We start from the raw sequence: 12,526 nt of genomic DNA on the forward strand, positions 1-12,526 counted from the left end.
AGAAAGTATGGTGTGAAACGAGGATGTGTATTGACAGACAGTCTGAAGCACTTTCATGTTGTTCGCGGTTACCCCCCTGACATCCTGCATGATCTTTTTGAAGGCATTGTTCCTGTTGAGTTATCGCTCTGTCTTTCAGACCTGATTTCTAAGAAATATTTCACCTTAGAAACACTGAACCTTACAATCAAATCCTTTGCATTTGCTTTTAATGATAAAACTGACCAGCCACAGCCTATTGCACATGGCTTCTCTACCAAAGGGAGGGACCATAGGTGGAAATGGCCATGAGAACTGGGCTCTAATCAGACTGCTCCCACTTCTCATTGGTCATAAAGTACCTGAAGGGGACAATGCATGGAACATTTTGATGCTCCTTAAAGACATTGTTGAGTTGGCAGTAGCAACAAGGCACACTGAAGAGTCAATACACTTCCTTGATTGCAAAGTGTCAGAACACAGAGAACTGTTGCAAACTACATTCCCTGATTTGAGATTACGTCCAAAACACCACTTCATTGAGCATTATCCTCAGCTGATTAAGGCATTCGGTCCGCTTTCAGATGTCTGGACAATGCGTTTCGAGGGAAAGCACAAATTCTTTAAACGGGTCATTAGAAATGCACACAACTTCAGAAATGTTGCTCTTACACTGGCTGTAAAGCATCAAAAGATGATGGCTTACTATTTGGACACAAGTTCATTTTTCAAGCCCTCAGTTGAAATGGACAAGGTCACTACGGCACCAATCACATCTTACCCTGAGAATGTCCAACACGTTTTCTGCCAGAGAATTCCTCAGCTTTCAACAGTTCTTGTTGCATCATCAGTTTTTGTCGATGGAATAAGATATTGTGCCGATATGATACTCTCTGTTGGTTCATGCTCAGGTCTCCCTGAATTTAAGCAAATCAAACAGATTGTGGCAATCAACACATAGATCCTGTTTGTCTGCAAAACGATGACTGCATAGTACCATGAGCATTTCAGATCTTTCGAACTCTGTGACAGCCCTAACCCCTCTCTGTGTGTGGTGCAACTAAAAGAGCTGAATGATGTTTTCCCTCTTCCAGCATACAGATTTGGAGACAATTTAATAGTGACACTCAAGAGTTATATTCTGTGCTAAAAGTTACAAGTGTGATTGCTGCAATCAAGCTGAGCAACATGGCACCCACTGGAGTGTAAATATAAGCCTGAATGGCCATATTTTGCAACTTTCTTTCATGGCAACCAACTGTTCTTGAGGACATGCATATTACTAATGAGCTAATCATTATGTTTATTCCAAAGATGACGGCACACCAGAAAATGACCTTGAGGGTCATTCTCACGGAGGAGGATATAAGAAAGGTCATCCTGAATACGAGGCCTGCTACAGTGGAGGATTTGATGAGCCAGATTAAAGAATCACTGGGACTACATTACAACTGCTGTCTCCAATTCAAAGATCCTGAATTCAATTATGAACTATGGAATCTGACAGATATGGAAGAACTTCCAGAAAAACCAACAATCAAAGTCATCCCTTTACTTGAGCTGGTACCCGTCTCAACATCTGATGAAATCTTGAGAGACACAACAAGTACAGCAGACACAGATATCCTCTCAACGTCATCTCAGGAGAGACGGAAACAGTGGCCAGAATTATTTGATATCCCACATTTTTCTGTTGATGTAGAGCAGTGGTTCTCAAAGTGGGGGGCGCTGAGGCATGACAGGGGGGGCGCGAGATTTTTTAATTCAAATCAAATAAAAAAAGATTTAAAAAATCAACTCAATTGTTCAACTCATCCACACACAGCCATGTCACTTTCTTAAAAGCATAGATAAGTACATTTACAAATCTAAGGCAACAAATTAAGCATGTCTTTCTCTCAGTGCTTCAACTATCATCAAATCAAACATGACACGTGTGTTTATCTATCATATGATGATATTTCTGTCTATAATCTGGCTTTAGTCTGCGGAGCATCACAGCTCAGGTGAGTCCTGAGAAACTCCTGGATCTTTCTCCACAGGTGGACTTCAGCTGCTGCGTGGGACGTTGCTTCCCCCCCCCACAGGACCGGCTTGCCTGCAACCCCATGGACACTGGAGGGGCAGTAGGGCCCGTACGGAGGCTCCAGGTAATGTCCCGCTCCGGGGTAACACACACTCTCAAAGTTGTCCTTCCCGTGTCGCTGCAGTCGCTCCACCATGTTCTCCATGTAGGCCTTGCTGTCCCAGTTGAGGTCGTCCTCCGAAGCGACGAAGAGGAAGCGTCCCTCGGCTCGTTCGATGGGGATCAGGGTGGCTTTGTTCTCCTCTGCCAGCGGATTTTGCATCACATATTTGCAGTTAAAGGCCCCTGAGTCTGTGGGAATCATCCTGCTCAGGTCAAACATTAACGCGGGGAGGATCTGGCTCTTATTGTAGTAGAGGGGTAACATGGTGTTGGCAGAGCAGCCATTGATCCACACCGTGACTCCAACATCTGGCAGGTTAGAGGCTATTGATAGGGCAAGATCTCCACTTTTAGAAATGGATATTACACCGACTGCTTTACTGCCAACCTGTGGACAAACAAGCAAACTGTGAGCTGCTTTCTTTGGCTTTAAGTGAAGCTAATGCAGTAGAATCTGGTTTGGCTTATAGATAGAAAATGTAACTGCAGGATTCTTGCTTTTGAGTTTGTATCCTCGTGGTTGAATGCACTTTAAGTCACTTTGGATAAAAGCTTTTCAGCATTTATTATGATGCCCATAAGGTTAGCTATTTTGTAAGTAATCATACATGGGACTTTTGCCACTGAGCAAAGAATCTAACATCTTTGCAACTTCAGCACCTTCAGTGAAGATTTTCAAAAATGTGGCCTGTACTCACCTTATCTTGTTTCTTTAAAAACGCTATTGCTTCTTCAAAATAATCCAGATGGACCTCTTTGATGTTCTTCGCCATGTCATCGTAGCCGTACAGCGCTACAGTCAGAACCACAAATCCCCAGCTGGCCAGCAGAGAGGCCCTTTTTGTTAAGAATGTCACGAGGCTCAGGACCCAAATGCACAACACCAGAAACAGATTAGAATTAACAAGGTCTTTTAATTAAGGTCAAATACAAAACGCTCACTTGGAGGATCAAAACTCTAAACCAAAAAAAACATCTACATGACTATCAAAAATATACTTCACACGATCAAGGGATGACTGGCAGGCTTGACGAGACAAGACGAACTGACACAAGACAAAGGGAGACGCAGACTATATATACACACTAGGTAAGGGGACACAGGTGGCAACAATTAAGGGAGGGGCTGACAATCACACTGGTGGGAAAAACACACCAGGGCAGGAATGCTCTGAAACGAGAGGGAAAGGTTACTACAAAATAAAACAGGAAATCACAAGACAAGGCAAAAGACAAAAGGACTGAACTAAATAAATTAACTTAACACAACTGTCTAGACACCACAGTACCCCCCTCCTTTACGGACGGCTCCGGACGGCCCAGCGAGTTCAGGATGGCTTTTGTAAAAATCCTTTATCAGGTTCTGGTCCACGATGAAGCTAGACGGGATCCATTCCCGCTCTTCCGGTCCATAACCCTCCCAGTCCACTAAAAACTGCTGAACCCTTCCTCGTTTTCTGACCTTCAGCAGACGCTTGACAGTGTAGACCAGACCTCCATCAATGAGCCTGGGAGGAGGGGGGGGCTTGGAAGCGGGAACCATTTTGCTTTCCTTGACCGGCTTGAGTTTGCTTACGTGGAATGTTGGATGGACTCTGAGTGATCTAGGCAGGCGCAAACGAACAGACACAGGGTTAATACACTTTTCCACAGTGAATGGGCCTACAAATCTTGGTGCCAGCTTCCTAGAGACTACGTTCAGGGGCAAGTCTCTGGTGGATAGCCACACTTTCTGACCCGGTCTGTACACAGGTGCAGGACGGCGATGCCGATCAGCCGCTTTTTTCATGCGGGCCGAAGTCCTAAGGAGGACCCGACGTGCTGAAGCCCAAATGCCATGACAGCGCCTGACCAGTGCGTGTGCCGAGGGAACCATGACTTCTTTCTCTGTCTCTGAGAACATGGGAGGTTGGTAACCGTAGACGCACTGGAACGGGGTCAATCCGGTGGCAGAGGTAGGCAATGAGTTGTGGGCGTATTCTACCCACGTGAGGTGTTTACTCCAAGAAGCTGGGTTTTGGGACACCAGGCACCGGAGGCAGGTTTCCAGTTCTTGATTCAGTCTCTCCGTTTGTCCATTTGATTGGGGATGGTAACCGGAAGAGAGGCTGACAGAGGCCCCGATGAGGCTGCAAAACTCCCTCCAGAAACCGGAGACAAACTGAGGACCCCGGTCTGACACGATGTCCTTGGGAAAACCGTGGAGACGACAAACATGGTGCAACAACACTTCAGCCGTTTCTTTGGCCGATGGCAGTTTAGGCAAAGCAATAAAATGTGTCATTTTAGAGAATCTATCCACCACCGTGAGGACGGTGGTGTTACCTTTGGATTCTGGCAGTCCGGTGACAAAATCCACTGAGATGTCGGACCAGGGCCGACTGGGGATAGGCAGCGGCCTGAGCAGACCCATCTGGGGCCTGGAAGAGGTCTTATTCCTGGCGCAGATGGTGCAGGCGGCCACATACTCCTTGACATCCTTCTCCATAGATGTCCACCAGAACCGTTGCTTGATGACGTACATGTTTTTTTTTACCCCAGGATGGCAGGTGAGCAGCGAGGTGTGAGCCCATTGAATGACCTTAGGACGCACAGTTTGAGGAACAAACAACCTATTTGGGGGGCAACCCCTAGGTGTCGGGCTCTCACCGTTAGCTCGTTTCACCTCTGTTTCTATTGGCCAAGTTACCGCTCCAACCACACAGTTTAGTGGAAGGATGAGCTTTGGTTCCTTTGCCGAGGGTTCAGGATCAAAAACACGAGAGAGTGCATCTGGCTTGACATTTTGTGAACCGGGTCTAAATGACAAGGAAAAGTTAAAACGAGTGAAGAACAAAGCCCATCTTGCCTGACGTGAGTTCAGTCTCTTAGCTTTTCGGATGTACTCAAGATTTTTATGATCCGTCCAGACTATGAATGGTTGCTCTGACCCCTCCAGAAAGTGTCTCCATTCCTCAAGCGCTGTTTTGACTGCCAAAAGTTCTCTGTTGCCTACATCATAGTTGCGTTCAGCAGGTGTTAACTTACGTGACAGAAAAGCACATGGGTGAAGTTTGCTGTCCTTGGCTGAACGTTATGACAACACAGCCCCAACTCCATCATTGGAAGCATCCACCTCCACCACAAACTGCCGTAGTGAATCAGGAGTGATGAGAACAGGAGCAGAGGTAAACCGTCTTTTCAATTCCTGGAAAGCTTTGTCGGCCTGTAGAGTCCACAAAAACTGAACATGGGTTGAGGTGAGTGAGTGGAGAGGTGCAGCTATGGAGCTAAAATGTCTTATGAAACGTCTGTAGAAGTTAGCAAAACCGAGAAATTGCTGTACCTTCTTCCTGTTGGTGGGTGTGGGCCAATTTGCGACAGCACTGACCTTGCTTGGATCCATCTTGACCTGGTCCGGAGCAATGATGAAGCCCAGGAATGAGACAGTGGTCTTGTGAAATTCACATTTCTCCGCCTTCACGAATAGTTGGTTTTCCAGAAGGCCTTGGAGGACCTGGCGGACATGCTGAACATGGGACTCTTCATCAGGAGAGAATATCAATATATCATCCAGGTAGACAAACACAAAATGATTCAAATATTGTCTGAGCACGTCATTCACAAGAGCCTGAAATACAGCAGGAGCATTAGTTAGCCCAAATGGCATTACTAAGTATTCATAGTGGCCACTGGGGGTATTGAATCCAGTCTTCCATTCGTCCCCCTCCCTTATCCTGACCAAGTGATAGGCATTCCTCAAGTCAAGTTTAGTGAAGATCTTAGCTCCTTTTAACAGTTCAAAGCAGTGGAAATGAGGGGGAGAGGGTACCTGTTTTTTACCGTTATATCATTCAGGGGAGCGTAGTCTATGCAGGGTCGGAGGGGATCCGTCTTTTTTACCCACGAAGAAAAATCCGGCGCCAGCAGGAGATGACGATGGACGAATGAGGCCCGCCTTCAGAGATGAGTCAATGTAATCCGTCATAGATTGTCTTTCAGGACCAGAAATTGAGTATAGACGTCCCTTGGGAATGGGGGCACCCGGTAGTAAGTCAATTGCACAGTCATAAGGTCGATGAGGAGGCAACGTAGAGGCCCGAGTCTTACTGAAAACCTCCCTCAGATTGTGGTAACAGGAGGGAACATTGGGCAGGTCTGGTAAGTCAGAGGCATGGTCATGAGTTACTTCCTTCGTCTCCACCTCACTACCTGAAGTAACCCTTCCTACAGACAGCCCTTCAACTTCTCCTGGTGAAACCAAACATGTATGATTACATTCTCTTCCCCAACCCTTCACCCTACCAGAACGCCAGTCAATGTGAGGGTTATGTCTTTTCAACCATGGGAAGCCTAAAATCATAGGGTGTTGTGAGGAGTCGAATAAATGGAATGTCATGAATTCTGTGTGGTTGTGATTTATGATAACCTGGACGGGTTCTGTGTGGTGAGTGACTTGAAACAATAATCTTCCATCAAGGGCACTGGCATTTAAAGGTTGAGCTAAGGGCATGGTGACAATGTTCAAGCTTTTGGCAAAATTCCAGTCCATAAAACTTTCGTCTGCTCCTGAATCAATGAGAACATTCTGTGTTAAGGTTTTCTTACCTAATTTTACTTGGATAGGAGTCAGCGTACGAGGAGAGTAGTCAGAAGTTAGTCGGCTCACCAGCGCCCTCCTCTTGCCTGGGGAGCCCCGTCTTTTAGTGAGCAAGCGGCCATCAGGTGTCCACGATGCCCGCAGTAGAAACACAGGCCCTGGCGGAGGCGCCGTTCCCGCTCCTCCAGTGAAAGTCTTGCTCGGCCAAGTTGCATGGGTTCCTCTGATGTGGTGGATGGCGTTGTCAAAGGAGGCTTGATCCAGACCCCTGGAAACGAATCCTCCCTCATCCGGATGCCACGAGGAGGCCCCCTGGAGCTTGGTGAACGAACTGCAGGATGTTCTCTTTCTTTTTGTCTATCCCAGAGCCTATTATCTATTCGTATAGCCAGAGCAATCACAGAGTCTAAATCTTCTGGAAGATCTAATGGGACTAAGTGATCTTTGACAAGGCCTGAAAGTCCATTTACAAAGGCGTCCAGCAAGGCCAGATCATTCCAGCCACTGTCTGCTGCTATTGTCCTAAACTCTATGGCATAATCAGACACTCTTTGACTTCTTTGCTTGAGTTGAACTAGAGCTTTAGCCGCTTCTCTCCCTGGCGCTGTACGATCAAAAATCTTTTTAAGGGAATCAGTAAACAGTCCGAGTGATCTGCAAAGGGGAGAGTCTCTAGCCCATTCTGCTGTAGCCCACGCTGCTGCTCTACCAGTCAAGTGTGTTATCATGAAAGCTATTCTAGACTGGTCTGTTGGAAAAGCAGAAGGCTGATGTTGATAATGCAGGTCGCATTGGACTAAAAAAGGACGACAGTCCCCTGAGTCACCGGAGAATTTCTCTGGAGATGCGAGACGAGAGCATGAAGAAGAAGTAGGTCCTTGGATCACAGCCTCAGGCAGGGGTGCAGCCGCGGAAACAGTTTGAGATCCAGCTTCCAGGTGGGCAAGGACACGAACAAGCTGATCTGCCAGGTGGTTTACTTGGCTGTTCACAGATGTTTGGAAGCTTTCTTGACGACCACTCAATTCTCTCACTCCCTGGTCAATTGATTTCAGCTGATCGTCATGCTGAGACAAAAGCGTGCCTTGTGAGCGCAGAGCTGCTCTGAACCTGTCTGGGTCGGCTGGGTCCATTCTTTGGTCAGTTCGTACTGTTAAGAATGTCACGAGGCTCAGGACCCAAATGCACAACACCAGAAACAGATTAGAATTAACAAGGTCTTTTAATTAAGGTCAAATACAAAACGCTCACTTGGAGGATCAAAAACTCTAAACCAAAAAAAACATCTACATGACTATCAAAAATATACTTCACACGATCAAGGGATGACTGGCAGGCTTGACGAGACAAGACGAACTGACACAAGACAAAGGGAGACGCAGACTATATATACACACTAGGTAAGGGGACACAGGTGGCAACAATTAAGGGAGGGGCTGACAATCACACTGGTGGGAAAAACACACCAGGGCAGGAATGCTCTGAAACGAGAGGGAAAGGTTACTACAAAATAAAACAGGAAATCACAAGACAAGGCAAAAGACAAAAGGACTGAACTAAATAAATTAACTTAACACAACTGTCTAGACACCACACTTTTCTCCGACAAACCTCCACCAAAAGTGTGTGGCCTAGCATTACTATACTTGTGGGGACCTAAATCTGTTTACACAGTCACGTGTGGAGACTCGCCTCCCTTATGGGGACAAAATGGAGGTCCCCATAAGGGGAATCATTAATTTTAGGGTGAAGACTTGGATAGGTTTAGGGTTAGACATGTGTTGGTTATGGTTAAGGTTAGGATAAGTCTCCAGGAAATGCATGTAAGTCAATATAATGTACCCTGAAGTGATGTATACATGGTGTGTGTGGGTGTGTGTGTGTGTGTGTGTGTGTGTGTGGGTGTGTGTGTGTGTGTGTGTGTGTGTGTGTGTGTGTGTGTGTGTGTGTGGGTGTGTGTGTGTGTGTGTGTGTGTGTGTGTGTGTGTGTGTGTGTGTGTGTGTGTGTGTGTGTGTGTGTGTGTGACCTCAGCCTCTCAGCAACATATTGGTTCCTGAAGTCATTATAATTGTTTTTGTTTGACAATGGACTTGTGTGAAAAAAGGAAATAGCTTTATCAGGCTGTGGCCATGCACTACTGTTTGATTTGAGGAGGAATAGAGAAACGGACTAACCTGGGGGAGTAAACAGGACTCCACGAATATTCCCATCTTTCACCGGGCGCCGGATGACCCCGTCTCCAACCAGAAGCCTCTCATTGGTCGCCTCCGCCAGCATCCCGCCCTCCTCCTCGTGCACAGAGAACTTCACCACCTGGGGGTTCAGTGAACATATTTTTGTGAACCTTTTGTGCAAGGTGTCTGGCCTCATGGACCACAGCAGGCCCATGGGCTGGACCCCGGTGTAGGTCCCGCTGTGGCCCTCCGGCTGAAATGCTCCTCTCGAGCTCTGTTCCTAAATATCTATAGACCACCCAAATACTGTGCAAGCTTTTTTGATGACTTTACTGAACTGCTGTCTATAGTGTGTATTGACTTTGACCGTCTAGTCATTGTTGGTGATTTTAACATCCATGTTGACAACCCCCAGGACAGAGGGGCTAAAGAACTGTTTTGTGTTCTTGATAGCTATGGACTGACTCAGCATGTGACGGAGCCCACGCACAATAAGGGGCACACTCTGGACTTAATTATCTCAAAGGGTCTGAATATCTCTAAGGTTGTGGTGACTGATGTTGCACTCTCTGACCATTCCTGTGTTTTCTTTGAGAGCTCTATTTCTGTTCACAAAAATGTTCAAAAAGAGGTAACCACAAAGCGATATTTAACTGAAAACACTAGGGAAATGTTTACTCAGAATTTCTCTTCCACACTTGCCCCTGCCAACATCTCAGTAAATGAGCTAGTAGATCATTTTAATTCAAAAATTAAAAATGTTATAGATGCCATTGCTCCAACTAAGGTAAAGGAAGTGTCTGGCAAGAAAATATCTCCATGGAGAAAGGCCATGACCGTGAAAACAGAAAAAAGAGAATGTCGAAAAGCTGAACGCAGGTGGCGAAAAACAAATCTCCAGGTTCACTTTGAAATCTATAAAGAGAGACTTGGCCTCTATAATTTGGAATTGAAAAACGCACGACAATCGTTCTTCTCTGACATCATTACCAAAAACAAAAACAACGCACGTGCCTTGTTTGCTACCGTCGACAGACTAACTAACCCCCCAGTGTCAGTAGCCTCTGAATTTCTATCCACCAGGGCGTGCAATGATTTTGCCTCCTTTTTCACTGACAAAATTCAGAAAATCAGACAAGCAGTCAGTGCCTCTGCATCAGGAACAGTAAATGTGTTGTCCCTATCTCCACTTAACATCAATTCAGACATCATGACACAATTCCATCAGATTAATGATAAAAACCTAGAGGACATTATTCAACTTCTGAAATCCTCCTCCTGCTGCCTTGATATTATTCCAACAGGATTTTTCAAAGATGTTTTGCCTTGCATGGCCTCAGATCTACTTCATATAGTAAACAAATCTCTTCACTCAGGTATTTTTCCACAGGCCCTGAAAACTGCAGTCATTAAACCGCTCTTAAAAAAGAATAATCTAGATGCTTCAGTAATGAACAATTACAGGCCCATATCAAACCTCCCATTTCTAGGTAAAATCATTGAAAAAGTTGTTTTTCAACAGTTGAGTAATTTCTTGCATTTAAATGACTGTTTTGATGTGTTCCAGTCAGGCTTTCGTCCAAACCACAGCACTGAGACTGCTCTTGTAAAGGTCTTTAATGACATCCACTTAAACACAGACAGTGGCAGAACTTCAGTGTTAGTATTATTAGATCTCAGTGCTGCGTTTGACACTGTTGACCACAGCATATTACTAGACCGACTGGAGAACTGGGTGGGACTTTCGGAAACAGTTCTGAATTGGTTTGAATCCTACTTAAAGGACAGAAACAACTTTGTTTCTATAGGTAAATACACATCTGAGTTGACAAATATGACATGTGGGGTTCCTCAAGGCTCCATCTTGGGGCCTCTTCTCTTTAACATCTACATGCTACCACTGGCTCAGATAATGAAGAACAACAAAATAAGTTACCATAGCTATGCAGATGACACACAAATTTACGTAACAATTTCACCAGGAGACTATGCTCCAATTCAAACACTGAGTAAGTGCATTGAACAAATCAATGACTGGATGTGTCAGAACTTTCTCCAATTAAACAAAGATAAAACTGAGGTAATGGTTTTTGGAGCCAAGGCAGAACGTATAAAAGTTAGCGCTGAGCTTCAGTGTGCAATGTTCAAAACAACAGATAAAGCCAGAAATCTAGGTGTAGTCATGGACTCTGACCTGAGTTTCAACAGTCACATTAAAACTGTTACTAAATCAGCCTACTATCACCTAAAGAATATATCTAGGATTAAAAGACTAATGTCACAGCAGGATTTGGAAAAACTTGTCCATGCTTTTATCTTCAGTAGACTGGACTACTGCAATGGTGTCTTCACAGGTCTCACTAAAAAATCTATTAGGAAGCTGCAGCTAATTCAGAACGCTGCTGCTCGAGTCCTCACTAACACTAAGAAAGTGGATCACATCACTCCTGTTCTGAAGTCTTTACACTGGCTTCCTGTGTGTCACAGAATAGATTTCAAAATACTGCTGCTGGTTTATAAAGCACTGAATGGTTTAGGCCCAAAATACATTTCTGACCTCCTGCTAAATTATGAACCATCCAGATCTCTCAGGTCTTCAGGGACTGGTCAGCTTTCTGTCCCCAGAGTCAGAACTAAACATGGTAAAGCAGCGTTCAGTTATTATGCTCCAAATATCTGGAACAAACTCCCAGAAACCTGCAGGTCCGCTGCAACTCTGACTACTTTTAAATCCAGGCTGAAGACTTTTCTTTTTGTCGCTGCTTTTAATTGAACTATTCATATCTTAGACTGCACTGTAACTTTTATCCATGTACTTTTTTCTTTTAATGTTTAATTGACAGCACTGTAACTTGTATCCATGTATTTTTTCTTTTAATGTTTATTTTATTAGCTTTTCTTTTTAATGACTGATTTTAAATGCCATTTTCTTAATCTCTTTCATTTTTTGTAAAGCACTTTGAATTGCCTTGTGTTGAAAAGTGCTATATAAATAAACTTGCCTGCCTTGCCTTGCTGAGGGAGGGGTCTCTCTGCAGTTCCACCTCCCCGCTCCCATCAGCCTTGTATGTGGCCATGGAGCTGAACATCACTCCCTTCTCGTCCGTGGCTCTGGCTCTCAGGGTGACCTCCTGTCTGGACCTCAGCCCGGCCACCTTCACCTGGAGCGGCTCGTCGAACATGCATCTGGCTCTGGGCAGCAGCCGCAGTCGGACCTGGGAGGACATCTCTTCTGGGAAAAGATTTAAAACATATCTCTTCACACTCGCATATCCACCCTGATCATTATCCATCACACATCCTCTGTTTTATTTATTTGATTTGTTGCATTGTCTTGTTTATGTTTCTTATGCTGGTGTTAGGTATTGTGTATCTTGTTTTTTATGTGTTTGTACGGCGACCTTGAGAGCCTTGAAAGGCGCCTATATAAAATAAATGAATTATTATTATTATTATTATCAAAATACAGTTTCCCACAATCCTGAATACAAAAATAAATATATATAAAAAGATGTGACATATACCTACATATACACAATCAACAGACACATTTATACATATGCACACATTAAGACCTAAATTAAAGCACAACAATCAATATATAC

Source organism: Gymnodraco acuticeps, unplaced genomic scaffold (assembly GCF_902827175.1).
Source record: "Gymnodraco acuticeps unplaced genomic scaffold, fGymAcu1.1, whole genome shotgun sequence".
Taxonomy (NCBI): domain Eukaryota; kingdom Metazoa; phylum Chordata; class Actinopteri; order Perciformes; family Bathydraconidae; genus Gymnodraco; species Gymnodraco acuticeps.